We start from the raw sequence: 11,277 nt of genomic DNA, 5'->3' as shown, positions 1-11,277 counted from the left end.
GCAGTCTTTTGTGGTGCCTGAGTGGAGACAGCTGAGAAAAGAATAGAGGTGGTTTTCTCTTTCTCATTCAGAAATGGACAGAGAAAATATCTGCGCACCAGATGCTTTAAGCAATGTCGTCAAGCTTCTGAGCCCACGTTCAAGGCGAATGTCCTAAGAATAAGACTCATGTTTGAATTGTGTCCTCGAGAATATAAGTTCAAAGGAAACTGCCTTTGTTGGCAAGGTTTTTGTGGTTCAACAGAGGCCTTTGGCAACAGGAATGGAGCCCTGGTGTTAAAAATAAAACTTTGGATTGGGGCTTGTGTGAAGGCTGACAGAACAGAGGAGTTTTCAGCTCAAGACTTCAGACCCTGAAGGGCTGACCCCGATCCCAATGACGTGGACGCCCCCCCCCACCTCCCCCTGAAGAATGCACTTCAGAGGACAGCACTGAAGCTACAGCTGGGGGAGAAGGGCCTGTCTGATCAGAGCCCACAGGAACAAACGAAGAGGGAAGGAGAGAGAGTGGAACATATCCTGTCCCACGAAGGACAATATTTCTGCTCAGAGCAGCCAATGTACAGAGGGACTATAGAGCTGGCCCCACCACTAGACACAGACACGATGTCCCTCACTGACCCATAGAACTACAGAGGACAACACTGGAGACAGTGCAGGAATTGTGCCCAATCTGACCCCATTACACTGGGGAGAAATGCTAAGGGTGTGAACAGAGCAGTAAGGGGAGCAAAGCAATGAAGTCCCTGGGGAATACCAAAAGTATACTTGGGCCAGGGTGTGGGAACCCATCAGACTCAACTGGAAAATAATCCTAAAGTCAACAAACAAACCTGGAACTACTTACAGGCTCTTCTTTTTTTGCCATTTGTTGTTGTTTTGTGTTGTCTTGTTTTTGTGCTTATTATTGTCTCTGAATGTCCATCTAGATAAGATAGGTTGGATAAACAATACAGAGGAGAAAATAACGGGATCAGTGGTTCCAGGGGCACATGAGAGAGAGGGAGGCAGGAGAAAGGAAGTGGTTGTTAACAAACCCAGGGACAAGGGAACAACAAGTGATCTAAAATCGATGGCAAGGAGGCTGTAGGATGCCTGGTGGAGATTAATCAAGGGCATTGTAGCCTAGAGGAATTACTAAAACTCAAATGAAAGCCAAACATGATAGTGGGACAAGAGGAAAGTAAAAGGAACTAGAGGAAAGAACTAGGAGGCAAAGGGCATTTATAGAAGTCTACATACAGGCATGTACATATGTAAATATATTTATACATAACAATAGGGAAATAGATCTATGTACATATATTTATGTGTTAAGAATTAAGGTATACTAGTCAGACATTGGGCTTCTACTCAAGTACTCTCTCAATGAAAGAACATTATGTTCTAATAACCTGGCATTCTGTGATGCTCACCTTCCTGACACAATTGCTGAAGACAAAATGGGTGCATAAGCAAATGTGGTGAAGAAAGCTAACAAAAGATATAGCTATCAAAAGATATAGCATCTGGGGCCTTAAAGGCTTGAAGATAAACAAGCGGCCATGTAGCTCAGAAGAAACAAAGTCCACATGGAGGGAGCATACCAGCCTGTGTGATCATGAGGTGTCGATGGGATCAGGTATGAGACCTCAAAGACCCAAAGCAAAAAATCTTATCAATGTGAAAGAGAGGGAGTGAGGAGTGGAGACCCAAAGCCCATCTGTAGACAATTGGACATCCCCTTACAGAAGGGTCACAAGGAAGAGCTGAGCCAGTCAGGGTGCAGTACAGCACCGATGAAACATACAACTTTCTTCTAGTTCTTTAAGGCTTCCTACCCCCACCCCATCCCCACTATCATGATCCCAATTTTACCTCACAAATCCAACTAGACCAGAGGATGTACACTGGCACAGTTAAGAGATGGAAACACAGGGAATCCAAGACAGATAAACCCCTCAGGACCAATGTTGAGAGTAGGGGGAAGGTAGGGGGAGAAAGGGGGAACTGATCACAAGGATCTACATATAATCCCTTCCCAGGGGGATGGACAACAGAAAAGTGGGTGAAGGGAGACAGTGGTTGGTGTAAGACATGAAAAAATGATAAATTATCAAGAGTTCATGAGGGATGGAGAGTGGGGAAGGGTGGCGTGGGAAACGAGGAGCTGATATGAGGGGTTCAAATAGAAAGAAAACATTTTGAAAATGATGGCAACACATGTGCTTGACACAATGGATGGGTGGATGGATTGTGATAAGAGCTGTAAGAGTCCCCAATAAAATGCTTAAAAAAGAGAAAGAGACCAGACCACCTCACTCCATCTTCATGATGGCCACCCCACCAGGAAACAGCACATATCCTTCTTTGTCCCCAGCTCCATGTTTCTAGTCCCCCTTCTTTCATATCTTTCTGCTCTTCATCATTGGGGTAATGCTGCCTTTGGATCCCAAGTGGTTGACTAGTCTAAGGTGTGCGAACCTCATGAATGTCCTTGTTCTCTTTGTAGACCTGTCTAGTCTATTGTTGGAAGAAAGACGGCCCTTTCTACTCCCATAAAGAGTTACAGACTCAGAAGCTCACAAGGGCAGTTCTGCCCTGTCCTATAGAGTCGCTGTGCGTCCACATCTGCTTGATGGCAGTGAGTTGAATTGAGCTGTCTATTGTTTGGTTGAAGATGAGTACAATGAAGGCCATAGTCTTGAGAGGTCCACCAGTCTCTTTCTGACCAGGAAACCTCACTTAGAAAACATTTTGTTTTGAGTGTTGTTCCACTCCCCCCCCCCCTTTCTTTTCTTTCTGCCCACACTTTCTAATACCTTCCCTTTAAGAGCAGCACCATCTAGTTCCTCTGATCTCAGGGTCATGGAGACTGATGTTTTAAACAGGAAGACTTTTTGAGATGACAGTTCTGTGTAGTTAGGAGCTCCCTGGGGAGCCTTTGTTACTGTTGGGTGCTGTCTAAGAGCTTCTGACTCTACTGGCCCCGTGTGACAGAGTGGTACAGCCAAATAGAGCAGGTCACTAGGTCTTTCTTCAACAAATCAACTTGGGTTTGAACCAATAACCATTCTCTTATCCCACTGTTTGCATCACCAGCGCTCCTGAGAAGCTCCCATGGTGCTGTGGCTACAATTGTCGGCTGTGGGACTCACATGCTGTATTTTATTGGGCCGTTAACTTAGCCCCTCTGGATCTCGACGACGTCATCTGTAAAGGGATCACAGTGGGAATGAAGTGAGAAGATGTACAATTATGTGCTCAGCACCTGGCATAAGATGCAGTGTTCGGTAGTAGATGGCAGTTATTGTTACAATCACTCCTTTTAAGAACCTGGGTTTTGGAGCACTCTTATGGGTTCAATAAAGCAGGGCTAGGGAATCTTCTTTCTGCCCAAGACAATGTGGAGATTTATATCATCATTCTTGGACCATCCTGGCCAAACTTTCAATTAGTTCACCCTTAAGGTGATGGCGGGAACAGCTTCCCTTTGGCGAGACCTGTGATGATATAGGCTGGTATTGATGCAGTTCCCCACCCGCACGCGTTGCCATCTGCCTGTCAGTGGGAAGACTGCTGGATGGATGGACTCCTCTCAGGCACACTCTCTCTATCCGTAAGATCATGACAGTTACAGGAACTGCAGGGTTGGTGTGGATGGAAGTGAAAGGCTGAGCTTGTCAGTGCTTTGAACAGGGGCTCTGAACCTGGCGGCACCAATGGCTCATGCTTGATGTTACAGAGACGGTTGGATGGGTGTTTGAAGCCACCCAGAGATGCCTAGGAAGATGGGTCTGGTGATTTGCTTCTGAAAGTCCCCGGTCTGGAAAACACAGTGGAGCCATTCTACTCTGCCCAGGCAGCGCCCCCAAGATGCAGTCAATTTGACAGCAACTAACCAGGAGAAAGGAGCCCTGGTGATGTGGTGATTACATGTTGGCCTGTGATCCGCATGGTCGATGGGTCGAAACCATCAGCCGCTCCTAGGGAGAAAGACTGGGCTTTTGACTCTATCGTCACAGTCTCAGAAACCCACAGCATTGGCTTCATGGCAGTGAGTTTGGAGTTGGAACAACGAGAAACACGAAACACACAAGTCTGGGCAGACAAGAGGAACAAATTCACAGAGACTCATATGTGTATAAGAAAGAATTTTATATATAAGAGCAGCTTGTATATAACATCCCAGACCCGTCCAGATCAAGTCCATTAGCCCATATGTCCAATACCAATCTACAGAGTCCTCTTCTGACTCATGACACATGCAAAGATGCCAAATATAGGAAGATCACAGGTCAGTGGGTTGGAAGTTTTCCAGATCCAGTGGCATTGTAAGCATCTCAGTGCTGGCAGTGGTCTCTGTTCCTTTGACTTCAAAACTTTGACTGCCTTAGGATAGCTTCATGCGGCTTCTCCTCAGATGTGCCTCACAGGCAGTGAGCGTTGTCAGTACAAAGTCTATAAGGGAGTGAGCAGAGAGAGACAATGTCTCCTGCCCCCAAGGAGGACAAACAGGAGTTCACGGAATTCTCAGGAGAAGGCCTTGCTCACACAGAGGCCTCATTTGTTACATCTTGATTGACAGGCCAGACTCCACCACTTAACTCACAATCCTCTCAGATTGACACCAGATTATGTAACTACCACAGGCACCATCAAGTTCATTTTGACTTATACTGACCCCGCCCCATGTGGAGGAGCGCAGGTGGCATTGTGGTTATGAAGTAGGCTGTCAACTTCAAGGTCAGCAGTTCAAAACCACCAGGTGTTGCTCAGGAGAAAGAGGAGGCTTTCTACTCTGGTAAAGAGCTACAGTCTCAGAAACCCACAGGGTAGTTCTACTCTGTCGTAGAAGAAGGCTATGAGTCGGAATTGACCAGATGGCAGTGAGCGTAGACCCCAGGTGACAGGGTAGAACTGCTCCATACAGTGTTCTTGGCTGTCTCCCTAATGGGTCTGGATTGCCGGGTTTTCTTTTGCAGAGATGCTAGGTGGGTTTGGACTACCAACTTTTTGCTAGCTGTTGAGTGCTTAACCACATACTACCAAGAGGCACCGAGAGAGAAATAGTTCTACAGGAAATGTGGGAGCTGGCATGTTCTAGCTCTTTCTGGAGAACCCAGTAGACATGGAAGGACAGGTGTCCCAGGTGGGAGCAACAGAGACAGCACCTGCAGGACACACAGGGTCATTTTTAGGCAGCTGGACCTCCAGGAGGCAGGGCAGGGGTCCTAGAGCAGGGCTGTGAGTGTGCCCCTTGCAAGACTGCCTTTAGAATGCTCTGCCCATCTTCTGCGGTGGCCTCAGCAGTCCAGGCCCAGGAAACAGTTCTAAGGGGAAGGAAAATCCCAGTGAGCAAGTGGGTGGATGGTTCCGCCAGCAAGCGAACGAGGCGTGGGTACAGATTGAGTCTGAGTTTGCAGTGGGTTCCCTGTCATCTGTCTCTGAGTTTGGATACGTGATGGCACTGGGTTTATTTTCTCTGGAAAGGTCATGGACCGACAGGCTGGCTCCAATGCAATTATTTCTGAAATACCCTGGGGGATCTGGCCTCCGCCGCCCAAAGCTGGAATGGCATGATGGGAATCGGAGAGGCTGTGTGTGCACGTTGTGCGTGGGGAGACTCGGTTATTTTCAACTGCTGTTCCCCGGAGCCTTTCTTCTCTTGGCAGGAGCACCTGGGAGCCCCTTGGCAGATGGCTGCCAGTCCTTATCAGAAAGCAGCGTCAGTCATGAGGCACCTCGAGGCTGCTGGGATTTCCAAAGGGCCCTTGTAGTATCTCGGGGCAATCAGATTGAAGAAGCTCCAGAGAAAACTGAAAGAAAAAAAAAAAAAGAAAGAAAAAAGCAACACAGATTCAGACCCACTCCGGGTTCTTTAGCTGAAGAGCTTCTAGAAGCTGCTTAGGCAGGCGAGTCAGCCTCCAACAGTAATGGCAACAGTAATGATTAAGACAGGGCATCGTTCCTGCTCCTGCCCCCCTCCATAATGGGGCACCTCAATAGAACAGGGAGCTCAAGTTGGAGACCGAGGAAACCACAGTTAAACTCGCGGGATCCCAGTAGGTAATTCAGCAATTGATGAAAAATCCTTTTCTTAAAAGTCAATTTTATTGAGATCTAATTCACCAACAGTGACACATAACATTTCCAGCAAATAGTGCAGTGAGTCTGACCATGTTTACTCACAGGGAACCTCTGTTGTCAGCGGCCATGGAGCGGACTCCCAACTTCTGTGACCCATGCCCAACAGCATAAGGCAGCGTCCAGTCCTGCACCAGCCTTATAATGGGCAGTGCGTTCACCAGGGTGGCCCCTGGCGCAATTCTCTCACAAAGGGGCTCCCTGACCCTCCCTGGTCCTCCCCTTCACCAGACACAAGATCTCTGGCTACTGATCCCTCCTGAGATGGGTCTGAGCAGGTGACTCAGACCACATTGTGATCCCTCAGTGGGCCATTAGTTCACCGTGGGAAGCAGACCCCCAGGCCTTTCTCCCTCACCTGTCTCAGTCTGAGAGCTGTTCACCTTGGGCTGCACTCCTGGCAGCTGGCAGACAGGTGAGCGCACCTCCAGCGTCATCACAAGCTGTACGCCACCATAGCAGCATCTTGGCACAATGGGCGAGTAGTGGAGGTAACAGTTACCCCAACCAAATCACGGAACATTTTCATCACCTCAGAAAAGATACTATCCACGATTATTTTCTAAATTGTTCTTGAACGTATACACATCAGGACATACACTGATTTAATAATATTTACATGTACAACCCAGTGGCCTGGGTTACATTCTTCAAATTGTGCCCTTCATCCCCTGCCCCTTTCTGAATTATTCTTCCCCCATAATGATAAGCTCACTGGCTCCAAGCTTCCTACCACACTTTCAAGTTGCTGCTGTCTGTTTCATTCCATAAAGGTCGTTCTTCAGAAGAGCTCAGGGCTCCACAGTGACATTCGCTACTAAATAAGCTAAACTCTTAATTTGGTTTAAAGAAGACTTCAGGGGACAATTTAAGTTTAAGGTTAAAAAGAGGATATCAGAGGAACTGGTTTTTTTTTGGTGGGGGGGGGGGCGGTCATCCACGCTCACTGACTCCAGAAAGCCTGGATTTAACGAATATTTGAAATTCCATTCTGCATTTTTTCCCCCTTTAGAGCAAAGTTTGTCTGTCGGATCTTTGACTCAGATGTTCAGTAATGATAGTTGGGCACCATCTAGTTCTTCTAGTCTCATGGCAAAAGAAGTATTTGTTCCTGGAAGCGTTCCATTTTTCTGATGTCTGATTCTCCCAGGGGAATAGAGGCCAATCGCTGGACCTTGGGTGTCCTAAAACAGTAATGTTGGTAAACATAACAAAGCCTCGTGGAATGAAGTGGACCTATCAGGGACCCCAAATCTTGGGAGGCTCTACAACAACGATGATGGTGGTTCACGTACCTGTTCACCCAGCCAGCATTCATTGCAAACTCGATCTGTTCCTGTCCGGACACAGGAGTTCCAGGGATATTCTGACTGCCAGCGGGGGAGGCGGTCTCACAAGAGAGCTGGCTTAGAAGCCATTGTGCACTGAGATTGCTCACAAGGGTACAAGTCCAGGCTGGCAGGGGATGAAATGTACAAGGTGAGTGTAGAGCAGGATGAGAATATGGAGGAGCATCCTCGCAGGGAGGAGAGAGGGTGCCCAGACCCTGCAATGGGAAGAGTCTGGCCCACCACAGAGGGATAGGCTCAACTTGTGAGGCCAGAGTGCAGAGGCGGGGAAGGTGAGAGCCGAGGATGAGGCTGGAGAAAGGACAAGTAGACCATGCAGACCATGTTATCGACTTGGAACTTGCTTTTAAGAGAACAGAAACGTACAGATAACCTTTGGAAAGTGGAGAATGGAAAAGTGGGAAGGGGAAAGGATGTAAGGACACTGTCATGATTGCTCCAAGCAAGAGATAACAGTCTCTTAGGAGAGACTTGAAAATACCCAAGGAACAGTTAGAAAGCAAACTCCACAGGAACCCATGCACGAGTGTGCTCAGAGGCAGGAGAAAAGGAAGCAGCAGTGATGGGTGGCTGACTTATCGCTGGCACATCTGTGGAGGTTATGGTGTTGTTTCCTGAAGTCAGGAGTTACAGGGCAGAGTGGTCTTGGGAGAGGGGGGCCCAGAGTCTGGCTTTGGTCTGAGTAAGTTTTAGATATCTGGGAGGCACCCAGATGCAGGTTGGAGGAAAGCACTTGTGATAGTTAACGCTATGTGTGTTGTCTTGGCTAGCCTACGATTCACAGTGCTTTGGCAGGCACTACATGACCATCTTCTGTTTTTGTGAGCTGTTCAGAGCAGCCAATCAGTTGAAAGATGCGTTGACTGGGGGGTGTGACCTGCCTATAGTCTATATATGGGTGCTCTGGCCAAGCTTGCTCTCCTTCTGGACCTTGCACTCTTCTCATCCACTGACTTCCAATTCTTGGAACACAGCCCTGCCGGAGTCTCCTACCTGAAGACTCAAGGTTCATTAGCCCCTGGAGCCATGTGAAACAGAACCACACTTCTGGCCTTACCTACCCCCACAATTTCACTGTCCATTTCCTCAGAATCGCGTGAGCCCTGAAGTAAAAGCCCCCGCATGAGGGGCTTTCAAAAGGCGTGTGGGAAACGGGGTTGGAAAGATCAGGGGATTTTCCCACTCGCTTTTTGAAGCTCCCGCATATATAGTATGCTTCGCAGGTTTTGTTGCTCTTGAGAAGTCAGACCAAGACAGCGGTCATGTCCAAACCACAGAGCAGGGAGCCTACTACGCATAGGCTGAGACACCAGCATGAGCCTCCCCAAAGTAGAGTGTTTAAAGACTTGGGAGCCTTTGGCATTGTCTGAAGGGGAGCACAGGGTGCTAGGGCAGGGCCTCCAGGGCTGGAGTGGAGGGAGGCGATGGCGAGGAGACTGGAAGGGACTCTCGAGAAGTAAGAGAAACATCAAGAGGAGTGCCATGGGTGCTAGGCTAGGGTTCACTGTCCTCATCGTCATTAACATGTGGATTCCAATCCACAACAGCCCTGTGGGACAGAGCAGAGCTGCCCCACACAGCCTCCAAGGCCGCATATCTTTATGGAATTGGACAACCTCATTTCCCCACCGCCTGGAGCGCCTGGTGGGTTTGATCCGCTAACCTTTTGGTTAGCAACCGAGGGTTTAACTGTTATGTCACCATGCACAGGGTTGCTTGGAGTCAGATCAACTCGATGGCAATGAATCTGGGGTTTGGGGTTGGGGAGTTGGTTCTGCAGAGCATACCAAACAGCTAATAAGACTCCAAACAAGAACTATGAGCCTGATATTACTATCTACTATCACCATATTATTTAAGCCCGTATCACACATTCGTCCTTTTATATTCAAGAAAGAACATCCCCACAAGTGGAGTTTGGAATCTCACCATCTCCTCCCCTCCTGTGAAGCGAGTTAAAGGTCGATAGGAAGTGACTTGTTTGTGTTTTTCTTTCTGGACCAGGCTGCCTAAAGGAAATAGCTTTGGAATCATGCTGAGCTAAGGATGGGTCGGCTCTAGCTCCATAAATGATTCACTGTACTCCTTGGGCACATAATATTGTGTTTCCTCTGCTGTACTTAAGAACTGTTAGGCAGAATAATACTCAAAAAAATCCAGCAACGTGTGATAAAACAAAGGAGTCAGATGGTCTTTGGATAACATCTCAATCCTCAAACTTCAGAGTCACGATGAGCTGGAATTGACTCGATGGCAGTGAATGAGTATCACCATTATGCTTGCATTCATTGTTCTCCAACTGGTGTGAGAGCTTACCCCCAACATGGTCTTTACCCGAATCTACCTTGTATCCAAGCACTAGGATGCAGTTGGGATTCTAGAAAGAAATATTGATCGAATGAACATATGTGGTTGTGGGTTACTATGACCACCACCACAGAGGTTTCCTCCAAAGCCCAAAGACAAAGCACCATCAGAGATGGAACCAAAGGGGGTCTGAGTATGATTGTGAAATCTACTGGCCAGTTGGATAGCCCTGGACCATATCCTGAAGATGGTGTTGTTGTCTCTCATTTCCTCTTTCTCTTTAATTACTTACCCTCACCCCCAAGGGATTGTGTCTTTCCTGCCTTCTCTGCCATCGTTGTTAGTTACCATCGGGTTGGCTCCTGGCCCATGGTGACACTGTGAGCAACAGAATGACATGCAACTCCGTCCTGCACTATTCCCATGTTCCATTGTAGACTGGACCATTGTGATCCACAGGGTTTGCATTGGCTGGTTGTTGGAAGTAGATCACCAGGCCTTTCTTACTTGTCCAGTTTAGATTAAAACCCTCCATGGACACCTATGTCTTCTCTGTTGACAACTAATATTCTTAAATGAAGCCATAAACTCTATGCACCTTCTGGACACCAACATAGCCGCTCTAAACCCATTGTCATTGAGTCAACTCTGACCCATGGTGATCCTGCAGGACCGAGTAGAACTTCCCTAGGGGGTTTCCAAGGCTGTTGTTGCTATGAACACAGACTGCCACAGCTTCCTCCAGAGTGGGGCTGCTGACCTTTTAGGAAGAAGTCCAGTGATTAACAATGGTACCCATAGGGGCTCCTTAAGAGAGCCATACACAAAGACAATGAAAAACAAAAAAAAATATTATCAAAGGCTGGTGAGTAAATGCTTCATTATCAGAAAGCAGGTAAGGGTCTCACAAGTCAGGGGCCTGGTGACCTGCTTCCAACAGGACACAGCCTGGACAGCCCCATGGAGCAATTCTACCCTGTCACACGAGTTGGTGTTGACTTGATGGCAATTGGTGGCAGTGGTTGTGTTTTCTCTCTTTTTTTTTTCTTGACTGTCCCCATGCTTTCAGCACAGAGTCATCCACATGAAGAACAACCCTGTCTCCTAAGCTGGGGTTTGCTCTCAGCTCACCACTGGATTGCACCAGCCAACAGAGAATGGTCAGGTGCAGTGGCGGGTGGCTGGTCTCTTGGTTTTATTCTGAAGGAGTAGGGGGCATCTCAACTCCTTAATAGGGTGTAGTGGATGTTGGAGTGTGACCTTCCGACCCTTCTCAAGGACAAGGCTTTTTACACTTCCAGCATCTTCCTGGAAGTGTTAGCTGCCCATGACTCACAGTTGGCTTCTTCCTGAGAAAGACAGCTGCCCTGACCAAGGCTCTGCCTCCACCTGGAGTTGTCTCTTTCCAAGGATGCACCCAAGGGCCTGGTCTCCTTGCTTCTCTTTGGAACGTCTTGGCAGGGCCGCTGCAAGCCCAGTGCTCCCTGGGGGACCA

General features: G+C 48.0%; 1 non-coding gene across 1 annotated transcript; it reads right to left on the bottom strand.

Annotated features, from left to right (window-relative positions):
- Window positions 1–10,831: 10,831 nt before the first annotated feature.
- LOC142423619 (small nucleolar RNA SNORA65) lies at window positions 10,832–10,960 on the bottom strand. Its single transcript, XR_012779230.1, has one exon. It is a non-coding gene; the product is annotated as a small nucleolar RNA SNORA65 (small nucleolar RNA).
- Between the last annotated feature and the right edge of the window lie 317 nt (window positions 10,961–11,277).

This window comes from Tenrec ecaudatus, chromosome 12 (assembly GCF_050624435.1).
Source record: "Tenrec ecaudatus isolate mTenEca1 chromosome 12, mTenEca1.hap1, whole genome shotgun sequence".
NCBI lineage: Eukaryota > Metazoa > Chordata > Mammalia > Afrosoricida > Tenrecidae > Tenrec > Tenrec ecaudatus.
The sequence above is the reverse complement of the archived record's forward strand: the minus strand, read 5'-3'. Positions and strand labels throughout refer to the sequence as shown.